The following is an 11,457-nucleotide window of genomic DNA, read 5'->3' as shown; positions in this document are numbered from 1 at the left end:
TTTGTGGATTAAGTTTTCCATATTAGCAAGTAGTAAAACACACCACATCAACAATTCATTTGTGCCTAAGGATTTTAATATATTTTAATGACCATTATCTGAGAGAGCTGCCACCAATATGGAAATAACTATTTTAGTAGGTGAAGTTGTTCAGTTTTCAGTTTCACTTTGACCATAGCTTCAGGTGCAGTTATATCAGCATGTCTCAGTCTTTTTCCTCCAAGTTCAATAAGCAAATATTTTAAAGATTTGACAATGACCAACCTCAACTGTCTCAACATGGCAGACTAAACCGACTGGACAAACTAATCTTGTCTTCCAAACAGCTTTCTGCCATTGCAGTGTTGTCATCTTGCCTCCAAAGAGGGGAGGGTTGCTGCATTCCTACATTATTCCCTCCAGCTGATCTTTCAGAGACACTGGCTCTATCTACAGACTTCTGTTTCAGGAGGACAGAATCAGTAAATTGCTGTTTCCCAAATCTCATTATCACGGACATGTGTAAAAATTGGCTAAAATGGATACCCTGGGAGACAGAGGAAGGTATTAATTACCCTGTGGGAGAGTTATCTGTAAAAGCAATGTTAATATACTCAATGTAATAAAATATTTCTTAAAGAATTTTCCATGTTATCATGCAAATGCTGAGCTTCTTAAAGTCCACTAAACCATTACAAAATTTATATCAGAAGTCAAACCACTATTGGCACTAAGTGGTTTTGTGCCTGCTTGAAGTAATAGGATTTTTTGTCAGTATAATAAAATCAAAGCAAACCTCCCATCAGCATGTGAACAGAATGGTCAAAACTAATAGCCAAATTCTGTGATGACTTCTCTTTTTCATATTTATTTGAAATTACTCACAGAAGTCTAATGCTTCATTATATGTTCATTCAGTAAATTTGTTCAATGCTGCTTATTTTTAATAGATTCAATTCTGACAGTTGAAATAAAATTGTAATAGAATTATTATAGAAAGACTACATCTTACACAAATATCAATCAAGCAATGATGGGGGTTTGATGCTTATTTAAAGCTACCACTCTGTACGTCAGCACACTATATGTCTATATGTCACTCTACAGTCAGCAAGGGGAGTGGCTTCGTATCTGGAAATGTAACTCTGGGAACATTTCTGACACCTGCTTGAATGCTTGTTGATTTATTTTAGATCTATCTACATAGCTTTTTTATATGCATTTTCCAAATACTTCTCAATCAAATACTCTAATAAAATATATCTTCACTAGCTAAGCATATTTTTACTATCAAAATTGCAAGAATGTGTATTTTAAGTAACTATAGTTGTGATTATTGAGACTTAATCTTGCAGCTCCTTGCTTAACAAACAAGAAGCTCATCAAGAATTCGAGCACTTTAATGTACAAAACCTTGACTTTTTATCAGCCATGCCAAACAGTGAAGGTAACTGCAACCTGTCTGTGATGCTGCAAAGTGTTTGGTCCTAGCACAGTTTCTAACAAAGTTTTTTTGCATTTGCACTTCTACAAAGAAAAGCCACTGTGTTAACAGGTTGTCATGTGGACTAAGAATATTGGCAGTACTCTGTTGTAGATATGCTTCCTGGAACATTCATTTGCACACTTTATGCTATGCATAGAAATGACCCAAAAGTCATGTTAATAATGAAAAAATAATGATTTCTAATAGCTGTAATTGAAAACTTAACTTTCTTCAGCAAAAAGTTATTATTGTTTGGGAAAAGCGGAGAGTCCATAGTTGCAAAGCTGTATTAATGCATTTCCTTCTGTCACAACTCTCACACTCCTGCTTGTCAATGTTGCTGGCATTATCAAAACCATATTAGGCTCACATAGAGAGAAAGGTAAAAACACAAGATATAAGGCAGAAAAAGTAGCTGGGAAGTTGTTCCATTCCTCATTTTTTATTTCTATGTAAAAGAGATGCAAAGACTACCATTAGAAACTTTTTTCTAGTTCTAGAAAATTAGTTATTTTCTAGAATAACTCTCTAAAAGAGAAATTTCTTGCTTGGAAAGGTGAATCTACTGTAAAATTCTGAGCAGCTTTCTCTCTACCATGTGGTCCTACCTTGTAGATTGGTCTATAACTGTTATGAGAGAATAGATGAAATGATGAAATGCTTTCATTCATCCAAATAGTTGTAATTCCATCCCCGCCCCCCCCCCCTTTTTTTTTGTAATTAATATTTAATTGCCGGAGTTGATAAAGTTCTCATTCTTCTATTTTTACAATTACAGAAAAGCCAAACTTAACCTTTATAAAGAGTAGGAAAATATTAAGAGCTAAATACTTACTAATTTTGCTAAGTACTGACTGTGTGTTCAGTTTTCTATACTGTTTTACTTGGATTTTTCAGGAAAAAAATACTGACCAGCATGCAAGTAACAATGTCAGATGACAGAATCATAGAATCACAGAATATTTAGGGTTGGAAAGGACCTTAAGATCATTTAGTTCCAACTCCCTTGCCATGGGCAGGGACACTTTCCACTAAACCAGGCTGCTCAAAGGCCCATCCAACCTGGCCCTGAATGCTTCCAGGACTGCGTAAGCCACAGCTTCCCTGGGAAACCTGTTCCAGTGTCTCACCACCCTCACAGGGAAGAATTTCTTCCTTATGTTCAACTTAAATCTCTCCTGTTTAGTTTTAACCCATTACCCCTTGTCCTACCTGTACAGTCCCCAAAGAAGAGTCCATTTCTGGCAAACTTGTAGGCCCGCTTCAGATAAACTGGAAGGCTGCTATGGGGTCTCCACCCAGCTTCTCTTCTCCACGCTGAAAAGCCCCAGTTTTGTTAGCCTATTGGAGAAAAAGGCAACAGACCATTACAAGGAAAGAACTAGAAATTATGCTGTAGCAATGGGTTGAGAAAAATCAGTTGAACATTCATTACATGCTGCCTAAATGATTTGATTTAAAACCTTCAAAAGAAGCAATCAAAGCTTCATGACAGAAAGCAGTTCAGAGAAGAATGTACAAAACCACAGTGAGTAGCTGTATAAGAATACCTATGCTTAGAGTTACATGGCTGAGGCCATGTACCTGATGTACATATACCTGATGTTTTACAGCTGAAGATCATACTAAACTACCATTCTTTAAAATGTCTTCTGCTGGTGAAAAAAAGATTCTTTTCTTGTGTCTAAATTAAGATTTCTCCAAGTGTTTTGCTTTTTAGAAACCACTACCATATAATTTCCTCCGGTTTTGGTCTCTTAAAGGTTTCTCCAGAGAAAATCAAAGAACAAATAACTGACATTCTCACCCTTAGTCTTTCACAACATTAATGTCTCTTCGGGAGATTCAAATTCCATCATCTTTTCTTTTTCTTCTGTTTCTGTTCTGTAGTCACACATTTACTGATAAATATGTGAACCAATATTAATTTTGTATCATAATACTTTTCTTGGAGAAGTATGCTTTCCTTGGGGTTTGCCTTCATATCTTTTATAGCTCTTATTTCCAGTGAAAATAGAAAATGTTAGGAAAAAGAAACCTGAACACCTTATCGTGTGCCTCTTTTCAAGGTGTACAAGTGTTGGCTTCCTTTAAGTACTTTGAAATCTTTTCTGACCTATTCCTCCATTCTGGTGTCATTATTTTCTTATCACAATTGAATTTTCTGAACTCCAAACTCCTGTAATGTTGTCAATGCTGCAAAATAGCCTTATCTAGTATTTAACTTCATCTGAAATCTTATTTTCACAGAGGTTTGAAGCATTATCTGCAATTACTGAGTGGATTCAGAAAGTTGCTACAGAATTGATGGATTTTCCAGCTAGCAGGAAAGACTGGCTGCCAGAAAACCTGCTGCAGGATACTTATTCGAGATGAACTAGGACATCAGTCCTAGTCCGGCTGTTCGTAATTTGACATCTCTGCTCTTCATGACCAGACTCTGACCATTCTGAACAAAGCAGTAAAAAAATATGAGAGGAATTTACCACACAAATCTTATTCTGGTTTCTTGTTAGAAATATCCTGGTTCTTTCCTGGCTTTTTCCTGGGCTCTGTTCCCTTGACTGGGGGTAAACAACACAGTTTTATTCTGGAATTACAGTGGTATTTCTCCCGGTAAATTTATGCAAAAACTGAGATCCAGCCATCCTGAGACACCAAAATGTCTGTTTCTAAGGTTGCCCAGTCCTTCCCTTGTAAAGAGAAAGCAGGAATAAATCCTGTTCAGTTTCAGAATAAGCCGAAACCACGTACTTCTTTTTTACTCACCCCTTAAGCTGACAGTTTGTACAATTATGTCATTGCTAAGAATTCATACTTTCAGTCTATTTCTGTGATCATTTGATCCAGAAGCTGGCATATAATTTTTCTGAGGTGTAGATATTAAAAAATATATGGTTACTTCTTTTGAAATGATGAATTTGTTTTCCTTAATAAGACTAATGATTTCAATTTTTAAGATATTAGACCAGTTTCATTTTATTTTTGGCTAAGAAGTCTTGTCACAGTTTTTCCTATTGTCTATATATTTACATATGGCACTGGACTTTGTATCAGAATTGTGAAAATACCTGGTTTTAGTTTGCTTATTGAACCAAAACAGTTAAGAAAATAAGTGTATCAAAACAAATAGATCTTTCAAAACAAAATTAAGTACTTATTTTCATTTTAATATTCATATCTTTTATTCATTTTTTTTTTAATTTAATATACCTAAATGTTAACCTAGGGGTTGCACTCCACATTGAGACATTCAGCATCTTCACTGGGAAATGTGAAAACAGCATAACAAATGTTTGCGCTCCATGAATTTCATTTTGTCAAAAACAAGTGTCAGATTTTGTGCAAAGCCACAGACTTGATTACTGGAAATGTATGTTTTGCTTACCTTACCCCCCCCACACACAAAAAAATGTTCAGCTAATATTGTGATATCATGTTATTAGCACTGTGTTTGAAGGAAACTATAAAAATGTGATGTTTCCATTTCTGTACCACTTTAGTTTGTGTAGTTTAAATCCTCCTCTTTAAATGACCTAGAAAGCCATCAGCTTTCATTTTTTCTGTGAATTCTGATACTACAGATTTCTCTTCAAAGGTTAGCAGGGAAAGTCTCATTCACAAAGCTACAGATATCTTGACTATACTTGTCACATGGCGGACCTAAGAATAAAGTCAGGTCAGCTGATGAAAAGTGGTGGAGAACCACAACTGAAGCTCTGTTTTATATCACCTGAAGTTAAAAGATAATTTCTGCATTTGTAGTTTCTATGACCAAAGCTTAAAGATGAAATGGCAGCTGCAGAGCCAATGATTTAGCATGTGCATTTCTTTATGCACATATGCAACACTTTATGTAGAATAATGTCTTTGTCTAGAATGTATTTTAATCATGGCTAGGTGATTCCTCTCTCAGATATAAAAATAGTTCTGCACAGTCAGGTTCACATTTTAGCTTACATGTAATTTATATATACACACATTTAAGTTGGGAAGTACCATTCATGCACCAGTTAGTTGCAAGTTTAAAATCTGAAAGGCACAGTACAACATCAGTACTAGTGTCTCTGAAGGCAGCAATATATCCTTGCAGCACCTTTTGAAGATTGGCTTGGTTGATCAGCAACAAAAATGAAATCTTCCTCCCATGGATATTTGTAAACACACCTTGTGACACACAGACGTGTACATGCATGCAGTCTCAGTCACAGTTCATTAGCGTTCTGTATATTAATCTGTTTGACAGTTCTCCTGTGCAGAAGTATTCTACAAAGAAAAAAATGCAAAGACTAGTTGTTACCCTAAAGTGCAATAATATTAGACTGTCCCAAGACATTGATCAAAAAAGCGTGTAGATCATTGCACTTTCAAAGGAAGTCTGTCTCTATCAGCATCAAAATCAGTGGACTGGGAAATCTGCAGTGTCTAAATAATGTTTATAGTTTTGCTGTTATGTTTCTATTTAGTGATACACCCCATGTGGCTTCCTACTTACATGTGGCTGATGTCTTGCTCAGCTGAAGAAGCAAAAGGAAAATCCTTTGATACAGTTTATTTTGTTTTTCTACTGCCTTGTATATTAAAAAAGTGTAATTTAAGTTTATTTTAATTTATTCTGAAAGTGGTAAGAAAATGCTCATAATTTACATAGCAGCAATTGGCTAGTTTCCTGGGCTTCCTTCTTACCAACCATTTTTATCTGAAAAGCCGTATGGTGGGCACAGACTCATTGTCAAAGAGCACAAGTTAAGGAGATACTATCTCCTCCATATCCATTAGTATTAATTTCTGTAGTACATTCCTGTATAACATGATGGTGTAGAAGTGCATATATTCCTTTTCTCCCTACCCAATTTTTCAGGTGAAAAGACAGGAAATTAATTTCTTAATTAAAGACTAATATCTAACAGTAAGTTTAATTTCTACTATTTCTGTTTGTATTTCTAGGCTGTATAGAACCTAAGAATCATAAAATAGTTTGGGTTGAAAGGGACCATTAAAGGTCATCTAGTTCCCTGCAATGAGCAGGGGCATCTTCAACTGGATCACGTAGCCCAGAACCCCACCAAGCCTGGCCTTAAATGTCTCCAGGGATGGGGCATCCACCACTTCTACCACCTCTCTGGGCAACCTGTGTCAGCATTTCACCACCCTCACCATAAAAACTTTCTTCTTTATATCTAGTCTGAATCTGTTCTCTTTATGTTTAAAAAATATTTATGTTTAAAAATATATTAATTAAACTTATTAAAAAAAGCTTAAAAATGTGAGGGACTGATTGTACTTTCAGCTGAGTGTATGGTCTGGCCCATCTCTTTCTTCTTTTTGTCCTATTTTTTATGGGAAAAAGACCCATGTGCACAGATGGGAAGGAAAATATTAGGGTGGTTTAACTTGTACAGTTTGGTCTAGATGAAGTTTAGCTTTAAGCATACAATTAAATTAATTTACATTTAATTCAAAGACCTACTTCTCAGGCTAGATGAAGCCAGTGTAGGGCACTTAAGGATGTACGCATTAGGTGAATCTTGCAAAAGGAGCACTGCGGATGTTTCCCTTCTGGAGTGCTTGGATCTTTCACAGTAGCTGCTCAGTAATCTGAACATCTGCCTCAGCAGTCTAAGGACATAAATTCTGGTTTTGCAGTGATTGCTGAAGGTCAACACATTTCACCACAGCAGAGGAATGAATTCCAGTCATAAAAAGCTCTATTACAGAACTAGTACTACGTTCACAGAGGGTACCAGCAAAAGAAGGCAGGACTGGTCATTTATCAAATTGTCCATTTGTCTTTTAGATTCTTTGACCGTATCTATCCTCATGATAGTGAATTCCTCTCCAATGTAAATGTAGTCTAGGTTCTTGAATTATGCATAATATTGTCTAATTTTTTGTACAGACATTTCCATATTGCTGAGTACTGCAATATCTGGATCTCCAGAATAATTTCATTTCATCAGCCTTCACTTGACAATATATGAAACAAGACATACTGCTTTGACAGATACAGCTAAATTTTGCTCTTATTCACTTGTTCAATGTCCAACCTTTTGACAAAGCAATACTATGGGAAATAAAAAGATGAAGCAGGAAGTGTAAACATAGTTCCTTATGCTCACTGAGAAAAAAAAAGTAACACGTGTAATTCATTGTTTTTCATCTCAGTCTTAGTTTGTTGACCATCTTCAGGTTGCTTTAGTGTATAGTTAACATTTACAGAGACACTTTTGGCAGAAGAACACTGACTTTGGCAGCTTTACAAGTAAATGTCAGAGCTGAGTTTTCCCAGGCCTCCACAATACATCAGAGATTACTTGGCATCCATCAGTAACTGGCCTATTCCAAGTAGCAGTCTGTATTCTCATTTCTAAAGAAATAGAGAATATTGTTTTTAAAGAATTCCAGTGATTGCTAAAAATTGTTTTGTGTAAATAAATAGAAATAACATCTTTGTTCACAGTTTTCCTGTCAAGATTACAGAACTTCCAGGTTACAGCTACTTCGCCTGATCCATTTGTTGCCCTACCTCGGTGCTTTTCACCAGATTTTTGTCTTTGTTTTAGGGAAAAAAAAATCCACACATTAAAGATAGCGATGTCCTTTGAGATATATATCTCTCTCAATATCTATATGTATATATAGTTCCAATGCATTTAGATCTGCTTTACCCAGGATGTCTTCAGTGATTTGCTTTGTCTTTTAAGCATGATGAGGTGCTTAAAACATGTTCTGAATTTCTGCAAAACTAAGGATTTCAGCAGTTAAGAAAACTCAGTGTTATAACCCTGATTCATTGCTATTGTTTTGACTTAACTAATGCTAACTGAATTCTGGATTCTAGTTCTCATGAAGAAAAAACAAAATGTACAGCTGATTTTGACCTACCTGTTGAATTGTCATGTGCAAAGCCATACAAGATTAAAACTTGCTTATAAATAACTCAGAAGGGTGAACTAGTAAAATGTAATTTCTTATAGCTAAGCCAAACTTTCAAGAAAGAATTTGGTAACCAGAATGTAACTAACATGAAGCAAAAATTGCTTCAGACCAAATAATTTTAAAACAGAATCATAGAATCATAGAATAGTTAGGGTTGGAAAGGACCTTAAGATCATCTAGCTCCAACCCCCCTGCCATGGGCAGGGAAACCTCACACTAAACCATCTCACCCAAGGCCTCGTCCAACCTGACCTTGAACACTGCCAGGGATGGAGCATTCACAACGTCCCTGGGCAACCTATTCCAGTGCCTCACCACCCTAACAGGAAGGAATTTCTTCCTTAGATCCAGTCTATACTTCCCCTGTTTAAGTTTTAACCCATTACCCCTTGTCCTATCACTACAGTCCCTAATGAAGAGTCCATCCCCAGCATCCCTATAGGCCCCCTTCAGCTACTGGAAGGCTGCTATGAGGTCTCCACGCAGCCTTCTCTTCTGCAGGCTGAACAGCCCCAACTTTCTCAGCCTACCTTCATATGGGAGGTGCTCCAGTCCCCTGATCATTCTTGTGGCCCTCCTCTGGACTTGTTCCAACAGTTCCATGTCCTTTTTATGTTGAGGACAGCAGAATTGCACACAATACTCCAGGTGTGGTCTCAGAAGAGCAGATTAGAGGGGCAGGATCCCCTCCTTCGACCTGCTGGTCACTCTCCTTTTGATGCAGGATACGGTTGGCTTTCTGGCCTGCAAGCGCACACTGCCGGCTCATGTTCATTTTCTCATCAACCGGCACCCCCAAGTCCTTCTCCTCAGGATTCTGGTCCCAATTTATAGACACTTTGAAATCTGAGTTTATGATTTGAGCAATGAAATAAATCATACTATCTATTGTCTGCTGCTTAGAATCATTTGCTATTGAGTAATCAGTGTATTTTAGATGAGAAAAATTGGGTTATATATGCATACACAGAGCATGATTTTTCTCGCTACCTTCAGTGTTTCTTTTTAAGATGGTCAACAGTCTTTTAACAGAGAAAAAACATGAAAAATTATTGCAGCATTTTCATATGAATTAAATGATGGTAGAAAATGAGGAAAAAAAGGGTAGAAATTTGCTAATACATATTAAATATGTAAAAGAACTCTTAAGTAAGAAGTGCATATATAAAAACCTGCTCAAATTTAGATTAGGAAGGGCTAAAGAGGCAGTTATCTAGTGCTTGGTAAAATAAGAAACTCCTTTGGGGATTTCCAAATTTTTCAAATTTTGGTGGAACATTTTATTTTTTACAATGGAAATTGTTAGAAGCTTTATTATTACAATTACTCAGTATCGTATTTTTGGCTATAACATTTTCCATGTCATTCACATGTCTCAAACAGTATTTTTGTAAAATTTCAGTCAGGTTGATGCAGGGGAAACGTTGCATATGCTAGATCTAACATTTTTTCCTTTGAACTTTTCAATATCACAAAAAATTAGAAGGACAGATGTATTTATTATTTCAGACAAAGTCATAGCTTATAAAAAAAACCAGTTCATATCTATTTGGTGGTGGAAATAGAAGAGGTTCAGATATGAAATTTCAGCAGCTTCCAGTCATTGCAAGTCCTGAGCCGAGCAGCACCTTTCAAGGTAGTAGTAGTAGTTTTATACTATAGTTATTGGCCTCTCCTTAACCCCTGGGATTTACGTTCTTTCAATTCTCCTCCCCATTCCACCTAGATCAGAAGGAAGGAAGTGGGGGAGTGAGTGAGTGGCTGCATGGTTCTGAGTTAGGTGGGTTTAAACCATGACAGTGTATAAGGGAAGAGTGACTGAGATCCCTGGATTGTGCAAACCATTTGGCACTGACAAGCATGATACTCCTGTCTCTAAACTGGGGAGGCATGGATTTTAAAGATAGACCATTTCATAGATAAGGAATTAGCTAGATAGTTGCACTCATAGTGTTGAGATCAACAGCTCAATAACTCAGTGGAGACGGGTGATGAGTAGTGTTTGTCAGGAATCAGCATTGAGACTCTTGCTATTTAAAATCTTTGTTGGCGACATGGACAGTGGGATTGTGTGCATCCTCAGCAAGCCAACTCTATGTTGGGCTGCATCAAAAGGAGCATGGCCAGCAGGCTGAGGGAGGTGACTCTCCCTATCTGCTCTGGCCTCTACTACTCCCACCTGACGTACTGTGATCAGCTCTGGGGCCTCAACACAAGGGGCACATGTAGCTGGTGGAGTGAATCCAGAGAGGCTAAGATGATCAGAGACTGAAGCACCTCGTCTAGGTGGTGATTGGGTCAGTCGCTGAGGTGAGAAGCTCAAGAGAGGACGCCTTGAACTCCGGGGCCGGGGGGGAGATCAGTGTCCAGGAGCCTCAACTCAGAATGGCGAGAGCCACCGAGGGAGCCTCAAGTCCTCGGCAGAACCTGCCCAGGAGCCGGCAGCTCAGCTGACGCGAGCAGGGACTCACAGGGGGCGGAGCCAGGAGGGGCGGCACCAGCCTTGATTGGGTAAAAACCTGCCCCAGGGAGTGCGAGCGAGCGGCCGGGAGGGTGGCAAACAGAGCGGGTCGAGGCAGTTTGCGCGGCAGTTTGCGCGGGCAGGCGAGCGGGATGGTGAGCACTCGCCGTATGACCAGGACTTGGTCAGGGAGCTCTGCTCTGGCTGCCCCAGCAGTGGCCAGCGTCGGCACACAGACAAAGCTGATGAGAGGGGAGGCTGCAGTGCAGACTTCGGGGTGTAGAGAGTGTCTGCACTGGTCTGGTGAGGGAAAGGTGCACAATGGGCAGGGCTGCACTCCGTGCTCCCTGGTGGAGGTTCTCCTGCAGCAGGTGGCTGAGCTGTAGGATGCTATTAATGGGCTGGAAGATGTCAGGGTAGCTGAGAGGAAGCAGGAATGCTTGCTCATGGCCCAAACTGTGCAGGGGCCTCAAGCTTCCCCTGTAGCTCATGGAGGAAAGAAGGAGGTTGTTAACCCTTGAAACTGGGAATTAGTGACAAAAAAAAAAAAAAAAAGAGAACAGCAAAAAACCACACAGCAACAAAAAAAAAA

The sequence above is a fragment of the Neopsephotus bourkii genome, unplaced genomic scaffold (assembly GCF_033783945.1).
Source record: "Neopsephotus bourkii isolate Nb327-2 ecotype Australia unplaced genomic scaffold, CSIRO-AGI_Nbou_v1 NB_1263, whole genome shotgun sequence".
Taxonomy (NCBI): Eukaryota; Metazoa; Chordata; class Aves; order Psittaciformes; family Psittacidae; genus Neopsephotus; species Neopsephotus bourkii.
The sequence above is the reverse complement of the archived record's forward strand: the minus strand, read 5'-3'. Positions refer to the sequence as shown.